General features: G+C 41.4%; 1 protein-coding gene and 2 long non-coding RNA genes across 8 annotated transcripts in view; 2 read left to right on the plus strand and 1 right to left on the minus strand.

Annotated features, from left to right (window-relative positions):
- Positions 1-670: 670 nt before the first annotated feature.
- LOC135280016 (uncharacterized) lies at positions 671-7,354 on the plus strand. Its single transcript, XR_010347124.1, has 3 exons — positions 671-783; positions 6,793-6,970; positions 7,201-7,354. It is a non-coding gene; the product is annotated as an uncharacterized LOC135280016 (long non-coding RNA).
- LOC135279980 (uncharacterized) lies at positions 5,446-9,990 on the minus strand. The gene is made up of 2 exons (XR_010347115.1): positions 9,449-9,990; positions 5,446-7,054 (listed from the first exon to the last, which is right to left on the minus strand). It is a non-coding gene; the product is annotated as an uncharacterized LOC135279980 (long non-coding RNA).
- Positions 9,991-12,552: 2,562 nt separating this feature from the next.
- The window catches only part of ZMYND11 (zinc finger MYND-type containing 11), a 104,926-nt gene continuing 101,559 nt past the window's right edge, over positions 12,553-15,919 (plus strand). For 2 of the 6 annotated variants that reach the window (XM_064387829.1, XM_064388218.1), the window contains exon 1: positions 12,553-12,779. The gene's annotated coding sequence lies outside the window, so the exon portion shown is untranslated. The other 4 variants (XM_064388079.1, XM_064387888.1, XM_064387947.1 and 1 more) reach the window with 4 other exon arrangements.

The following is a 15,919-nucleotide window of genomic DNA, read 5'->3' on the forward strand; positions in this document are numbered from 1 at the left end:
CTCCTTCTGATAGAACAGCATGCAGCCATTCACAGGCAGCATAATCAGGTCACTTTTCTATTTGCAGTGCCTTACCAGGACAGAGCAAACAGTGCAGACCTGGTCACAGTTATACATATTTGAAGTTGGCAATGAGATGGTATCTTATCCACACAAACCAGGAGCACCAGTGCTTTAGGGTCCAACGCTCTGGCAGTGAGCCCCATCTGCCCTTTTTCTCCAAGATGTTCTTTCTTACTTTGCTTTTAGCTGTTCTTGCATGGAAGTTTTGTGATTTTCTTCTTGTCAAACTCAAGGAAAGAGGCTAGGAGGATCTTATTTATGTGCAGTGAAGTAGAAAGCAGTGGTTTGAAAGCAAGCACCAGTTTACTGTGGCAGTATGTACTCTCTGTTTGCCTGCCAGGCATCTATTTTACATTTCGCACAAATATACAGGGCTGAGTGTTTTGTGCAAAGGCTTCCCTCCTCCCCCTTCAAGCTTTTGATCACTTACAAAATACACAGAGAAGAAAAATCTTAGAAAATACCGACCCAGTTGCAGAGAAATGTTTCTAAGATTTGAAAGTGTAGATTCAACCAAGACCACACCAGTATAATGTTTATGCCCCTCCTGAGCAATTCACTCAGACATGAAGGTCTGTGCCTCCAGTGTCTTCCTTCCTCCCTTGAAGCCCACACAAGTTCTTCTCTCTGATGGAATACAAACAGTCAGTGCTCCCTTAAGCAACATTGAAAGTGGTAAGAAAAAGAGATAAAATGATGGAACATAAGCAAGACGACAAGGTTGGTTAAAAACCCCCATTTCTCTCCTGGCCTCTCTTTTCCCTGGTGTCTCTGTTGACTGTGCAGTTGCTCAGCTGAGCAGGGTCTCAGGTCCTTCCTGCCCTCACAGGAGACAGAAAATGGATATTGCTGCCCCCAGATACAGGGGCTTGTGCTTGTTTTCTCCTTTAAGAATCACTCTCCAGTTTGACGCATCATGGGCTCTCTAAGCGATGCATGTGACTGGTGACTTCTTTCCTGTTGTGTAAGGCAGAAGACTCTCTCCATGCAGTTTCACTGGAATTCAGATTGGGCTCTTCCTATATCACAGAGTTTATTTCCTCTCACATTGACCTTAGCATTTACAAAAATTTCCCAGGGAAAAAGCAGAGCCCAGCTCGTTTGCAAGTGAGACCTTCAGTAAACTCGGAAACTTAGTAGCATGAGACTGATTTATTAAGTTGCTAGAAAGAATGGAGTTTCCTGTTCTGCCTTGCTAAATCCCTTTTGTAAAATATTAAAAGTGAGCTCCTATTTCTCTTTTGTATTCATGCCTGCAAAAACAGCCTCCAAATCTATGAGATTATTTCGCTAGATTTCAATGTAAACAGAAGAAATGGAACAGCTCTAAAGGCATCATTCAAGCTAAATTTTCTTGATTTCAAGAGGGCTTTAAATTACCTTTGAATTTAGAGATGTAAAGTGTGGCCTAACAGGGGTCTGACTGTACAGATGCAGTGGAAATATGAAAGAACAAGAAATCAGTCATGATTTTTCTTTTTTTTTTTGGTCTCTGAGTTATACTTAGAAATTCTGGCATTGCTGGAATGCTTACTATAGTCTATAAAGCACAGTCAAAATTCTACATATTTTCAAATGATTCTCAGTAAGTATTTTAAAAGGGAATGGTAGCCTGGATGTTCTGTGTCTCTTTACCAATGCACCATGATTTGACATTTGTTCATTGCCAAAAAAAAGTGATTTTTTTAAACATATACCTCTATTTGGATATCTAAGTGCTACAGCTTCATGGCCTTAACAGATTAGAGATGCATACACTACTACTGATGTGTTTAGAAAAAGATGTTGGGGACCAGATCCCTTTTTGATTCCCCAATGCCCCTTCCAAGATTCCAGTGAAATTTGCTTATAGTGTGCTTTCCAAATGCTAGCACAATTAATATTTAGACTATCTGAAAATTAGAATAATTTTTTTTTAAAATAAACTGTGTAACAGAAATAATCAGTATGATCTGTGTTCTATTGTTGAATTAAATGATTTGCACATATGGCCCTGCAAACCACAGGCAAGCTGAGCAATAGTCTTCTGCACTGCAGATGTTTTCTATGGCTCTACAATGACAAATGGCAGTAGAGCTCCACTATCCCCTCTCTATTTCATAGCATCACAGAAGGAATGCTGTATGTATAGGATCTCCAAGCATTTTTATTGTAAGCCTCAATTTAAAAAAATATGTAATTTGTTGGATGAAATCTGTCATAGCTACTTCCTTCCCAGGACAGCTCTAAAGCAAAGTTTAATCAATTCTATTTAGCCATTTTTAATATCCGAGAGAGACAAAAATGAATACGTGACAGCTGTTGCTATTAATAAAGGCCCTACATTTTTAGTTTCCATTTTTCACATTGTGTTCTTTCAAAACAAAGGCTATGAGGAGCTTAGGGTTGTAATAACTTTTCTGACTTAGAAAATTTATTTTTATACACTTATTTTCAACATTTCTGATGTTGTTAACTAAGACAGGTTGTATGTGTATGCTCAAATATTAAGATACTATTGTGCTTGCTAACTCGTGCATGTCTTGACAAGTTAAAAAAGTTAAGAAACAGAAGTTCCTAATTGCTTGGAAATCATGGGCTTTCTGTACAGAAAAATTAAGCTTTTCAAATTTTTTAATGTATATTATGAAGAAAACTAGAGTAAACAAATTTAAGTCTTTCACACACTAACAGGCACTAGACTTGATGCATTAAATTTTAGTAATTGTAAACTGTATTTCCACGGATGCACATTCCAATCAATCTCTCACTGCTTGCTAGACTTGCAGCAAACAGTTTGCTCACATTAATAGCAACAAAGTTATTTGTCTAGGGCAATAGTTATTGGAATTCTGCTTTGCCTTTAGGGTTGTCTGCGTAGATTAATTTTTCTTAAGATTAACTGGACTCACATACATTTCTATCAATTTGGGTGTGCAGGCAATATAATAAAGAAGCAATGTCTGTAGTGATAAACAAAGGAGGGCTAAGGTCCAAGCACAGGCACTGGCACATGGTCACAGATTCTGTTAAATGGTTAACATGGTTTTTGAAGACAGAAAAAAAAAAAAAAAAAAGCCAAGCCAGATTTAAGGGCATTACAACCCAGACAGTACTCCCAACAGATTGTTTACATGAGAACACTCTATTCTGCAGGTAACAGAATTTAGCCATCTGAATGTAAGGCATGTTATGTAGGTTGTTGCAAGGGCTAGATATCAGTGCAGGACATTATTTTATCCATTTATTCATCAGCAATGTTTTTCCTTATGATCAAAATACTAACACAAACTTCTACTAAAAAATTGTACAATGTCATTTTATTCTGGCATTTTAGTCTTTATTACCTCTTTTTGAAGTTTCAGGTACAACAACAATGTCCAAATACACCATCTAAACCTTAAGTCAATTGTGTAAAAACTTTACTGTAGACCTACTGCTTCAAATGTAGCAAAGGCTTTTTGGGTTTAGTTTGGACTTCAACTCCTTACACCTCCTATAATCCATTCTACTTTACCTTATTTATTGCAACAGTATTCTTTCATTAACTACACAAGTTCATGTTCAACTAATTATCCAACATGCTACTGGTTCCTTTCAGAGTCACTAAACTACACGTCTTACATTCAACTCTGGTCTTTATTCTTTGTTTGTCTAAGGAAGAACAATCTCTTTATTTTTTATTTTTAAGAAGAGGCCATCTGTGAGAAAGCTCGGAGACATCTCTTTGTTAACACTTTTAACAATGAGCCTGCAAATTTTAAAGACTTTTTTATATTTTTCAGTTTCATATTTGAACAGGTATTCCTAGAAAAAGATAGTACAATTATATATGAGTTCAGGTTTGACTTAAACACTCACAGGAAAGTTCTGCTAGAACTCAAGAACAGAATTTTGTCAGTCTTCATTGTGCCATGTAAATCTAATAACTGAGGCAAAAAATAATCAAGACTCCAGTCCTCCGAAGGAATGCCTCCTTAGTTTCCATGAAGACATTCCAACAAAACTGCCACTATTACTTCATGGGAAGTTAATTCCTTACAAATAGTTCATACCTCCCCACGCCCCCTCAGCCTGGCAGTTCCATGGCACTGAATGAAAACACTTGTAAATAACACCGTTTAAAAATTCAGTTAGTGTTCTGTGAGGGTTTTGTAGTTTATCATTTTTTCCCTATGGACATCATGTTTTAATATAGTGTGCATTAGTCTGTTCTATATTTTCTAACATTGGGGACCTGAACAACTTCACTGTGGTAATGAAAAGGCAAGAGGAGTTCACTGCTAGCACCAGTGTCACCTGTCATCTAGGTGCCCTTACTAACCAGTAAAACATAAAAGAGGATACAAATTTGGAACACTTCACGCCAGGATTCCCAAACACTAACGTGACCAACAACCATACTGCTACCACAGGGAGATTTGGAGTTCATTCCTAGTCACTAAATTCCTAGGAGAAAGATTTTATTCTTATAGTCCTTGCTTGAACATATTGTTCATACACACTGGACAGTGCTTACAACTTCACAAAAAGGATTTGTCTCTTCAGGAATCCCTACATGCACATAAAATATTTTGAGACGGTTCAGCCCAAATCTTCAGTCTTTTTAAAAAAAATATTTGTGTTTTAGTTTTGAGTTCATTCCTTTTTTTGCCTTTCCTAATATTTTTGATCACCTGAGAGTAATCATGAGTCCTTTGATTCCAAGAAGACACATATTATCTTCCTTACTCCCCATATGCATGGTGTACTACGTTCTCATATGCTCACAGCTCAGCAGCTGAAAGCAAATATAACTTTTTAAGTGGTCACCTTCCTTGCAAATGAATTGATACAGTGTTTCATTTAAAACCTCTGCAAAATTTTCTTACAGACAAAAATTAGTGCAGGGTAAGAATTCAAACATGGACTTTTGTGTGAATTGATTTGTCCTGTTTTTATATCATCAAGCACTATGAGTTTTAACTCCAAAATGCAGTACACAAACTAAGAAGATGGGGGGGAAGTCTGCCCCCTTTTCAAATAGAGAATCCATCTGGAAATTCAATTCCTTTTGCAATAATAGTATTATAAGAAATTATTACAATGCTTTCCTGCTTGATTTTTATTACAGCATCCCCTTTGAATTTTTTTTGTAAATTCCTTGCAGCTTCCTGAGTTTTTATCAGCAGAGACTTGTGTTGTTCTCTACTATATGCACACCTGCCAGTTTGCAGCTTTTCTGAACAATATCAGAAAAATAGTTTTAAATATAAGAGTGATTATGTAACATCAGTTCTGTTGATTCATTTTCTAAGTACAATTCTTTCTATTTTTGGTATTTCACAAAATTTCTGCTTATTTCACCCACAGATTCCAGTATTAACACTATGCTTTTTTTTTTTTTAATCATACAGAAATTGCTTGAACTCTAAAATTCTAGCCACACATCACATTTAGCTTGATCTTATGTAATGCATAAGCAACTATATGCAGTGGGTTTTGGGGTTTTTTTTCTTAAAAATAGAAAAGAAAATAAATACAACTCATATTGAATGGGCACTTGGGCAGGATCCCTAGTTCTCTGGAAAGTTATGGGAGAAAGAAGGAAAACCATGTCTGTATGTCTGTCCCAACACCTTGGATTTGTGCTAAACCATTAAAAAGCAACAGCATTTCCAAAGTGAATGCAATATAGTTGTCACCCAGAATGGAAAACATTCACATAAATTACTGAGATGAAAAGTAGCATGACCGATAGTTAAGAATTGAAACATGGGGATGATAAATCTTTCCTTTTATGTTAAAAAATGAACAAAATTAGAACTAGTCCAGCACTGAGAAGAGGCTATAAAGCATGCAAATACTAGAAATAAAATATGTGGATTTATATCTCCATGTTAAAAAATTTATTAAGTGCAGGTATTGGACAGAAAATGTATTACCAAGATTGCTCTGAGTGACAAACATGTACAGGATGTCAAAATCTGATTCCCTTTGGTTTTTTTTATTCAGGATCAAGGAAATAAGGTGAACTTTTTAAGTTCAGCAGTGCAGCATATTTAGTTACTATTTCAATGGTAACTGTAATTAGTTACCCTTATTAGGGTACCCTGTAATTAGCTACTAGCTAACCATAGCTTTTGATTAGTATGCCTGGTAAATTTACAAGATATTTCAAACTCCCACATTATTCTTACTAAAGTTAACAGGGTGTTAATATTTTTTTGTTTTTTAATGAGAAATCTTTAAGTGATTACATTGCCATATGCTGAACATAATGCAGCTATTAACTAAGATAAATAGGTAAATAGATAAATATGTAAATTAAATCTATTACTTGTGAATTATACATAATACATATTTTACATGACATGTAAGATCAAGTAATACACAATCTGTTTTTCCCAGTACTCTTTTCAACTCCAATAATTTCAATCAGTCTCACTGTGTAAGTTCCCCTTTGCTTAACTTGTCATGACATTCTCTTCCAATTTCATCATTGTAAGAAGGCTGGTAGTGAAAGGACAATTAGACTTGAATATTGCAATTGATTTTAAGCATGTGATTCTTTACAGAATGCAACAAAAATTATTTTTGTATCTATTATCTATTTATATCTAAACTATTCTATCTATCTATTTATATCTAAACTATTATATCTTATCCAACATATCATCTTTAACTTTGGATAATATAAAAGCTTTCAAATAAGGTATCTGAAATATAGTATGACAGATGTGGATTTTTTTTTTTTTTTGTTCCTATTAGCTTTCATCTTGAGCATAATGGTTCAAAACTGACACAAATGTTGCTATTAATTAAGCCCATCCTTGTACAGCCAATCAGTGATACCACCAAGAGGTGTAGTCAAGCTGCAGATGATATCGGGACACATCAAAGCTCCAAGCACAGGAAGATGGCTTCATGCCAGGCCAGCTTCAGTCTGGTAAGGATCTTCAGCTCAGGCAACGTGTTTGATGCAAGAGCTCTGCTCCAGAAACAATCCTGCCTCTTTTGTGTAGCATCACAACTGCAAAAATAAACAGAGTGAGACTGGAGCTAATGCTATGCAAAAGAGTATATTCCTGGAAATTGGAGCTTGGGAAAAAGCAGAGCCACAACTGGTAATCAAATAGCTTCAGTTAAGTACTAATGGTAACACGTTCTTTCTTTCAGAAACACCTGGATGCCTCTGCTCCATACAGGGACAGAAGTCTGCACGCTGGAAGGGCTTGTTAAGCCCAGAGAAGTGCCCCATGAACGCACGGAACCAGCCCAGTTCCAGCACTACCTTGGAGCTTACAAGCCACATTTGAACATGGAAGGCTTTGACAAAGGGCAGAGACTGAGTATTTCTGCACTAATTAGCAAAAAGGCAGTGCTGGACCAAAACAGGTTAAACCTGGCTTGTCACAAGCTAACTTGTTTTTAAAGGCACTTGAACATCTTTGCATGCTTCTAATACATGCACCTCCCTTATTCATGCATGTCCCCTGCCTTGGAAGGATAGACTCCCATTACTTTAAATATAGGATTTTTCTCTTATTATTTTCTATGCTGGCATTTAATATGATGTGCAGCGTAATTATTATTATTTACCCAAAATTATGGCATTCATTGTGTATTTATTGTATATAAAAGTTCTAGTTCTGTAGCTATTTAATAACAAAAGGTACTACTTGTTTCCTCATAGTTCCACCAGGTTTTCTGGTAAATGATGTTTCTCCAGTCACAGAATCCTCATAAAATAAAAATAGATGCTATTTCAGTCTAAAATCAAATGTAAGTTTTGAGCATTGTTCTATATAGATATAAATTATTTCCTATATTATACCAACACAGACCTATGTGAGATAAATTTGATGTACATTTGAAAACTAGCATTAAAGGGTTTTTTCCAGAAAGTATGCAACTGGTGCAAATTCTTGCTCTGTTGTTTAGAATTAGTTAAAAAATATGGAGCTACGTTTCCTTTGGCAGACTCTGTGCTGAATCAGGCATACACTTTTCATGAACCATAATGCTGGTGGTAAACACATGTCATGTCATATGTCATAAACATATGTCAGTTTACTCACAGGTAAAATTTTTAGGATAAACCTCTATTCCCAGTTGTGCATGAAAATGTAAAGAGACAACACACTGAATTAAAAAAGGTGCATTTTTGTATCTTAGTCTACATCTATACTTGCTAGACTTAGCTCTGAGTGGATTTTTTTTATTACCAGCTATATCCACAAGGAACTCACACACACGAGTACTGGCCATAGGGTATCAGATCAAAGATCCACCTCCCCACAATGTACTGTTTTCCACAAACACCCCAGAATGTCTTTAGAAGTTCTGCCTGTACAAGCTCCTGTGAGCACTGTGGGTAGCCTGCACTGCACAGCCAGGTGTGCATGGCTAGGGACACAGCAAGGAGAGGGAAGCTGAAATGGAAGGAAGGATCTTGGCTGCTGTAGGGTCTATTTCAATTCTCATCATGTCATTTGCAATGACAGCATCTCTGGGTAACTTGAACTCATTCCTTAGACAGCTTCATGGAGCAGCAGAAATTGGGGGTTCTCTCCTCTGTGTCCCACTCTTGAGCCTGGTATTTTCTTTACAATGCCTGGGGTAAAAAGGAAGAGCATAACCTTCTCCTTAAGACTCTCCCATCCTCCAACTGTTTTCAGCTCCATGGATTTCCTGAGCTTGTTGTTGTTATTAAGTCTTTGTTCCCCTCCCCCAGCTTCCTAAATTAAATGCCTTGCTGAGATTTTTACTGCAAAGAAAACCGTGTTGCTAAACTTCATTCTGATGAAAAATTTACACTAATTTTCTGCATTAATACTTCTGTGATCACAACACAGCAGACCTGCCTCCCAGAAAACACATTCAAATCATTTTTGTTTTAGTGCAGCTGGGAGTGGAGTACACAGTGAAGTGGGTTGGCATCACCAGCAAGACAGCTATCTTACAAAACCAGATAAAGACTTGAGCTTATAGTGGGTGGGTTTGGTTCAGCCAGAAAGATGGTAAAAAGTCCTGGAGAAGGCAGGGATGTGCATTCATTAGCCTAGCACAAGTGCTGAGATGGAGAGGACACAACACCCCCCGTTCTCCTAAGGGCAGCATTCAATGGATGATTTCATTATACCAAGCCCAGTACCTGGAACCCACCAGCACTGCTGTACTTCTTCACCTACAGGTTTGATGGCTGTACCACTGAAGTGAGAGAATGGCAGCAGATCGTGAAAAGAATAAAAAGCCATATACACACGGGATTGTGTTCTCCAGTATTAGAACTGAAAATAGAATGATCTTTTGAAAAGGAGGATGGGAAGAGCAGCATTTAAAAGGAACATGAGGCATATATACCAGTCTGCTTGACACTTGGCAGTGTTGTTCTTCTCATGCCTGGAAAATGTAGAGGACATACCTGGGGGAACATATAACAGCAGGACAGAGGGTATTCGTGTCCCAGCCTCCAACCATGATCAGCTCCGGGATTTCCCAAGTCATGGTTTGTGTGTCTACAACCTGTAAAGGACTTCTTTCCCATGAACCTGCCTGGCATCCCCTTTAACTCATGGCAGTAGGTTATATTCTTGGTCTGGATTATGCTAATTCTGTGCTTCTTGTTCATTCAGCTTCTTCTCCCTCCTCCAAGTCCCTTTCCAAGGGAAGAGGTGCCTACAAATCTCCTGTTTACACACCGGTGCAGCACTGCCGGCAAAAGCACAGAGCACAAATGCAGACCGACGTATTCCTATGGCAAGTACTTTCTGCTCGGAAGGAAGTAACTTTATCATGTTCTCTTTCTAACACTGACGCAGTGGTGCGTTTTCTCTCCCCGCAACCACGTAAGCAAGCAGGCGTCTCGAACCCCCACCATGAACCTTTCGGAGCGGCAAATCCTTTCCCCAGGCGAGCCACTGCAGCCCGGGAGGTGCCGGTCCTGCCCCGGAGCCGCGGCTCCGGCTCGCCCTTGCCCGGGCCCTTCCCGGCCGGGCGGGAGGAAGCGCGGCCCTGCGGCCTCGCACCGCCCCCCGCCCCGGGGAGGGGGGCTGCCGGCGGCCCCGAGCCCGCTTCTTGTTGGAACAAACATTTCCCCGTGCCGATGAGGAAACCCGCCGCGGCCGGGGCTGGGGGAGGGGGATTTCCTTCCCATTGTCTGCCGGGCTCGGCGCTCCCGGCCCCCGCTCCAGTGAAAGTGAATGGCCGGGAGGGAGCCGCCGCAGGGCTCCGGTTAGACACCCAGCTGCTGAGGGTAAACACGGGAGCCGGGCTTCAAAGCTCTGCACTGACGAGCATTAAAAAGTCTTCACAACACACATAAAAATAAGTCAAAACCAGACAAAAATGCTTCCTTTTATTCCTTCAATGTGCACCCTAAAGGCTATATAATGCAAACAGCCGCTCAGGGAGCCTAATGAGGATATCAAAACACCCCAAAAGCAGGCCCGTGAACACCCATCTATAAGCTCTATGCCTGTCTTTGTACACTGGATCTAATTCATTGCCCTCCAGCTCAGAGAAGGTAACGTGGCTATGGTTGCAGACACTCCCTACATGTTTGCTTTAGGATACCTTGTTCTTTCTAAAATCAAATATTTGTGTCCTGAAACAAATATTTGGAGGTGGTCCAGACTAGCCTTTATAAATATGTTAAGTACAGGAGACTGCTGGCAAGTGGTAGACTCCAGGTAAAAAAACCTGTGCAGTAGGCAAGCCGTAAGGCTTCCACCCTCCATGTGCTTTCATGGTGGTGAAACTGTGGCCTAAGTATTTATTTGACAGCTCTCTATGGGTCCTGGGAGAGATAAGAGGCTAAAACCTCTTTATACTGAAGATAGCTGAACTTCTGCCTTAAATAAATATTTACATAGGTAAGGAGAAGGCACTGTGTCAGAGCAATAAATCTTTCACTAGAGAAGCTGAGACTGGCTTTGGAGCTTTGTTTTGGAGTTATGGCAAATCCCCCCAGCCAACCCAGGTTTGGGGTGAAGAAGTAAAAATGGTTATGTGACTGCTGGCTATGTTTGTCCTCTGATTCTGGATGCAAAAATCAGTGCACCTTAACCATGTCAGTTTGAGCAGAGCTGTTGGCTTGACTGCATGGTAGAAACAGCAGAAACTGTAATGACCCCAAATTCTTCTTTTCCCCCCCTGTAGATAAATATAGCCCAGATGCAATTTGAACAGAGAAGGTTTCAAAGAAAGCTAGGACAGGCAAGCCACTAATATCCCATGGAAACTTGGCACATATTTCTATCAAACTTCTTTTGAAAATGACATGCCTTAATGACATCACAGCCAAACATCACAAATACATGCTTAACATAAGGTAATTTATAATTATACTGATGGTAAATTCCTTTTTATGTAAAAAAAATCTAGTAAATTTCATTTGCTTTTTATAAATACAAGCAATATAATGCAGTTAATAAATTATAGTGCTACTATTGGGTATCTGCCCAATGCCTCAAGCACTCTTTGAGAGCAGATTACCAGCACTTTCTTTCCTATTTATTTTAGATAATGTAAAATATTCTTTCATATTTAAATGCATAATAGAAGTAAGACTTTATAAAAGCTGTGCAACTAACCATTATTTGCATTTTATTTTAGAAGTGGATGTAATGTCCTGATGCAGCAGTCTCAAAGAAACTGGGTTTAGACACTACTAGAAATCTTATTTACTGGACATGCTGGAGAAACTTCCACTTTTCAGTGTGCAAACTGTTTAATTTTTTACCGACCAGGCACAATGGATGCTTCTTTTTCAACATTAGCACTACCATTTCCTTCTACTATTTCAGTAATATTAATGACTACTCATGTGATTAAATTTTTTACATGCATAAGTGTTTATAGAACTAAGCTTACAGTTTATTTTAATAAAAGTAAAATTCTAGTCAAGTTAATTAATTGTGAAGTGTTACTTACCCCTTTAATAATTCCTGAAGAATTTCAGAAACTTTAGGATATATTTCCATAGACATTTATTAATATTTATCTCGCAGTCCATTAAAAAAACAGAAAATTTATGTTTTCTTGCTACTTACATACATACATATGTACATCTATATATATGTTCCTATCAAGTTATGTATTTTGTATTAATATGTATTTCCTTCCCCTGTAGTGCAAGTGTGGCTAGCAGTTGGACTCAGTGATCAAAAGGTCTCTTCCAATTTAAATGATTCTTCTGTGATCTGCAGCTGAGGATGTATTGACAGCTCTGAGACAGACCGCTGATTCTCTGTGTTTTACTTTCTGTTGCTCAAGGTGAGAGTCTACTTTCAAAAACATTATCTGTCATTTCTCCAAGTCAGACTTCATGACAGGAGAAATTTTCATGTATCAAGGCCGAATAATCACCATATTTTCCCTCTGCAACAAGAGAGGGTCCAGACCTAAGACTATGACAAAATACATACATAATAAATAGTTAAAGATCCGTTTCAGATGTATTATTAAAAAAAATAATAAAAGAAACAAACAGCAACTCCAGCAGAGACCACTAGAGTTCTCCTTCTCCCAAATATCCCTAGCACCATCCTAAACCCTGTTTACCCCAGAAACCTGAACTGTGGACAGACAGAAGAGGAGAGAGAGAGAGAGAGAAAATTCAGACACAATAAAACTCTGAGGGGAAAAATATGTGGAAGGAGGAGGCAGCAGCGGCCTGGGGAAGGGATTGAAAAGTTTCCCCTGGCTTAACTTCTCCCCCCCTGCAGCAGCAGAAGCAGCGCCAGCAGCACAAGGTGAGAGAGACTTTTAAGTCTGGGGAGGAGGGGTGTGTGTGCGGGAGGGGGGGTGAATTTACAGCCCTGTGGATATTTCTGTGTCTGCCTCCCTGGCTTTGGGGTGCGAGAGACGCCGTGTCTCATGCTGGGTGGATTTTTTTTTTTTTTTAATATGATGGAGGATTATAAACATGGCGCCTTAAAAAAACTACAAAATCATGTACACACTGTTCCAAGGAGATGGGGGAGAGGGGACAGGGGAAGGGCTGGGCACCAGGGGAGGGGGCAATCCTTCCCCGCGGGGTGCCGTATGAGGAGGGGGGAGCAATTATACTTAATAATAAAATGTGTGGGGCTGCGGGGGGGAGATGGAAGGCGGGATTTTTTTATTATTATTATTATTTCATTTTTCGGAGTGGGCAGGATTATCTGGCAGCCCGCTTGGAAACCGAGGAGGAGAAGGGGACGGCGGCGGAGCGCGTGTGATTATTAACGGCGATTATTTTTGTCCCCACACCTTCCCCGGTCGAATTTCGGCAGGGAGGCGGCGGCGGGTCCCCCGCGCCCCCGTGCCGAGTTGCAGCCAGCCCCGGGGCCGGGGCGGGAGGAGGTGGGGTGGGGAGAGGGGCGCTCCGGGGAGAATCGCCGCTTCCAGCGCTCCGCGCGGGCCTGCAGGGCGCGGGGGAGCCGGGGACTCGCGTGAGAGGCGAGGCCGGGCAGGGTGTGGTGCAGCCCGGCCTCAGCCCCGTCACCCCCCGGCCCCGCTCTATCCCGCACGCGGGGCCACCGCTTTGCTCCCCACTCTCCCCCGCTTTCCTTTCGCTCACACACCCCCGCCGCCGCCGCATTTCCTCGCTGGGGAGGGGGATGCCTGCTTGGAGGACGGGTCTTGGCCCGAGTAATGGCAGCTGCTCGACAGCGCCGAGGCTCCACAGGAGAGAGACGGCGGGGCTCCCGCAGGCCGGGCGAGGGGCCATGGCTGTCGTGCCCGCGGGGGGCAGGGGAGGGGACGGGGAAATGGTGAACTCAGAGCCCCAGCCCTCCTCCGCCAGCGGCTGCGGGCGGTGCCACCCCCACGGCCGGGACGGCCTCGCCGTCCGGCGGGGCACCGGGGGCACGGCATCGCCTTTCCCCCCCGGCACAGCCCCAGGGGCTTCCTCGCTTCTCCCGTGTGCTCTAGGGCAGGGCCCCGGGGGTAAAGGGGGCGATTTCTCCGCTCTGCCCCCCCGGCTCCCCGCGGCCTCCGGGGCAGCGCCGGGAAGGGCCCACCCGGGGCTGTGCCGGGCTCGGCGGTTCGGGGAACGCGAACTGGCGACGGGCTCGCTTTTGTTCGCGTTCTGGGGATCTTTGTGTGTGTGTGTGCACCCCCGGAGCCGTGTCTGCAGATAACTGCCCTCGGTGCACTTTGTGGGGTGTTCGCCTTCTCCCCTCCCTCGGGGCTGCTCAGAGGCCTGTCTCCTTTTTTTTCGGGGAAAGGATGGAAGTGTAGGTGTGGGAGTGCCCGTGGTAAGGATGATGGGGAGCTTCCGTGCTCTTTCCTGACCTTCCGTGTCTTCCAGACAACAGCCCCCCCTATAAAATGCCGATGTTAAGGATTTGGGAAACTTTGTGTGTCTTTTGGGGCTTATCCGGAAACCAGCAGGCTTTGGGAATTTGTTTTTGGTCTTTTGGTGAACTTTGCAGATGCTAGAGATGGGGTGGTTTGAGAAGAGATAAAGGAGTGAAAAAACCCTTTAATTTGGTGCTGTTTGATTTTATAATTTAACCTGGAATTATCAGGCATGATCTCTGTATTGTTGGAATAATTCTATTTATTGTAGTTTTAAGAAGATCTTATTGCAGTACAAAAGAAAAAGAGTGGAAAATGCTTTCTTGTCCTACTTGACGCTGATATTTTTCCATTTCTCTTGCTTTTCTAGGAAATTGTTTAATTCTTTAGGGGTGAATGCTGAGGCAGGTGTGAGGAGGGGGAAAATGGGAGGGGAAATGCCAGTTTGTGGTTCAGGTTGCACTCCTTAGGGTTTGTCGAGTTCCTCATCCTTCAGTATGAAGAACCTGGCATCTCTCCACTTTTTTTTTTTTTTAATTATCAACCACTCTTGAATGTGCTACAGAAAGTCTTTAGGGAAGTCAACTGTTTGCTGACTAATGTTTTATATAAAAGTGGAAGTGCCCACAAAATAATTTCCACTTTTATGGGATTTATGGCATTAATTAATTCCCACTGTGGATTTATGGCTTTAAAATGCCAGCTTTTCCATGCCTAAACAAACCCTCTGTACTTTGACAAGATAGTTGCATGGGGAAGGGAGGGAAGGGAATGGTTCATGGGTAAGTAGTTCCACAGAGAGCACTTTATCTTCCTGATGATGAGTTTGGTTTTAGTGAGTGGGGGGAAAAGTGTCTGTGTTGATGGTTCTGTTGGTTGTGCTATGGATGGTGGTCTCTGCAACTAATGCTTGGTATCGGGTTCAGTAGCAAAGGTCTGAGTGAGAAAAATGATCTTCCTCTCCACCTCATGAACTGGATAATGTGATGGAAATTGTCTTGTGTTGAAGTCATCTTTGTAAGAGGAGTTGGGAGGCTGTGGATGTTGGGAAGGGGACTTAAAACTTTGGTGATGTGCTAGAAGATACTCTTCAACAGTTTGAAGCTTTGTAGTAAAAATTTTACGGGTAGTTCACCTCTGAAGGTGTTGTTTGTTTTGTTTTTTAAATCTAAGCAAGTACTTTGCAACTATTAAATATAAATGTAAAAAAACCTAATTGAGTTTGCTCACCAGAAACCAAAATTCTTGATAGCTTGACGTAGTCCTCTGTAGTATGAGGCAGAGCGATGCTTCATAACTTTTCAGGGAAGAAGTGAGCACTACTGGAGTGTCAAGAATTTAATGACTGGAATTGCTGTGCACACAATGTGTGACTGGTGGTTCGTGTGCTGTGTGTCCTTACTGTTTGCAGGCAGTAGGAATTCTGTGGGATCTGCTGTTCAAGTGTCCTGGGTTTCCCTGCCTTGGAGCAGAGAGGAGAAGGGACTGTTCAGCATCACCTGAGGCTTCTGCAGCACAAGAGCCTGGGTCGTGCTTTTTGGCCTAAGGTCATCTCAGAAGCAAGTGAGACAGTGAAAAGCTGTGAAGTGTGCTTGGTATTTCTGCCTGC

This window comes from Passer domesticus, chromosome 1 (assembly GCF_036417665.1).
Source record: "Passer domesticus isolate bPasDom1 chromosome 1, bPasDom1.hap1, whole genome shotgun sequence".
NCBI classification, from domain to species: domain Eukaryota; kingdom Metazoa; phylum Chordata; class Aves; order Passeriformes; family Passeridae; genus Passer; species Passer domesticus.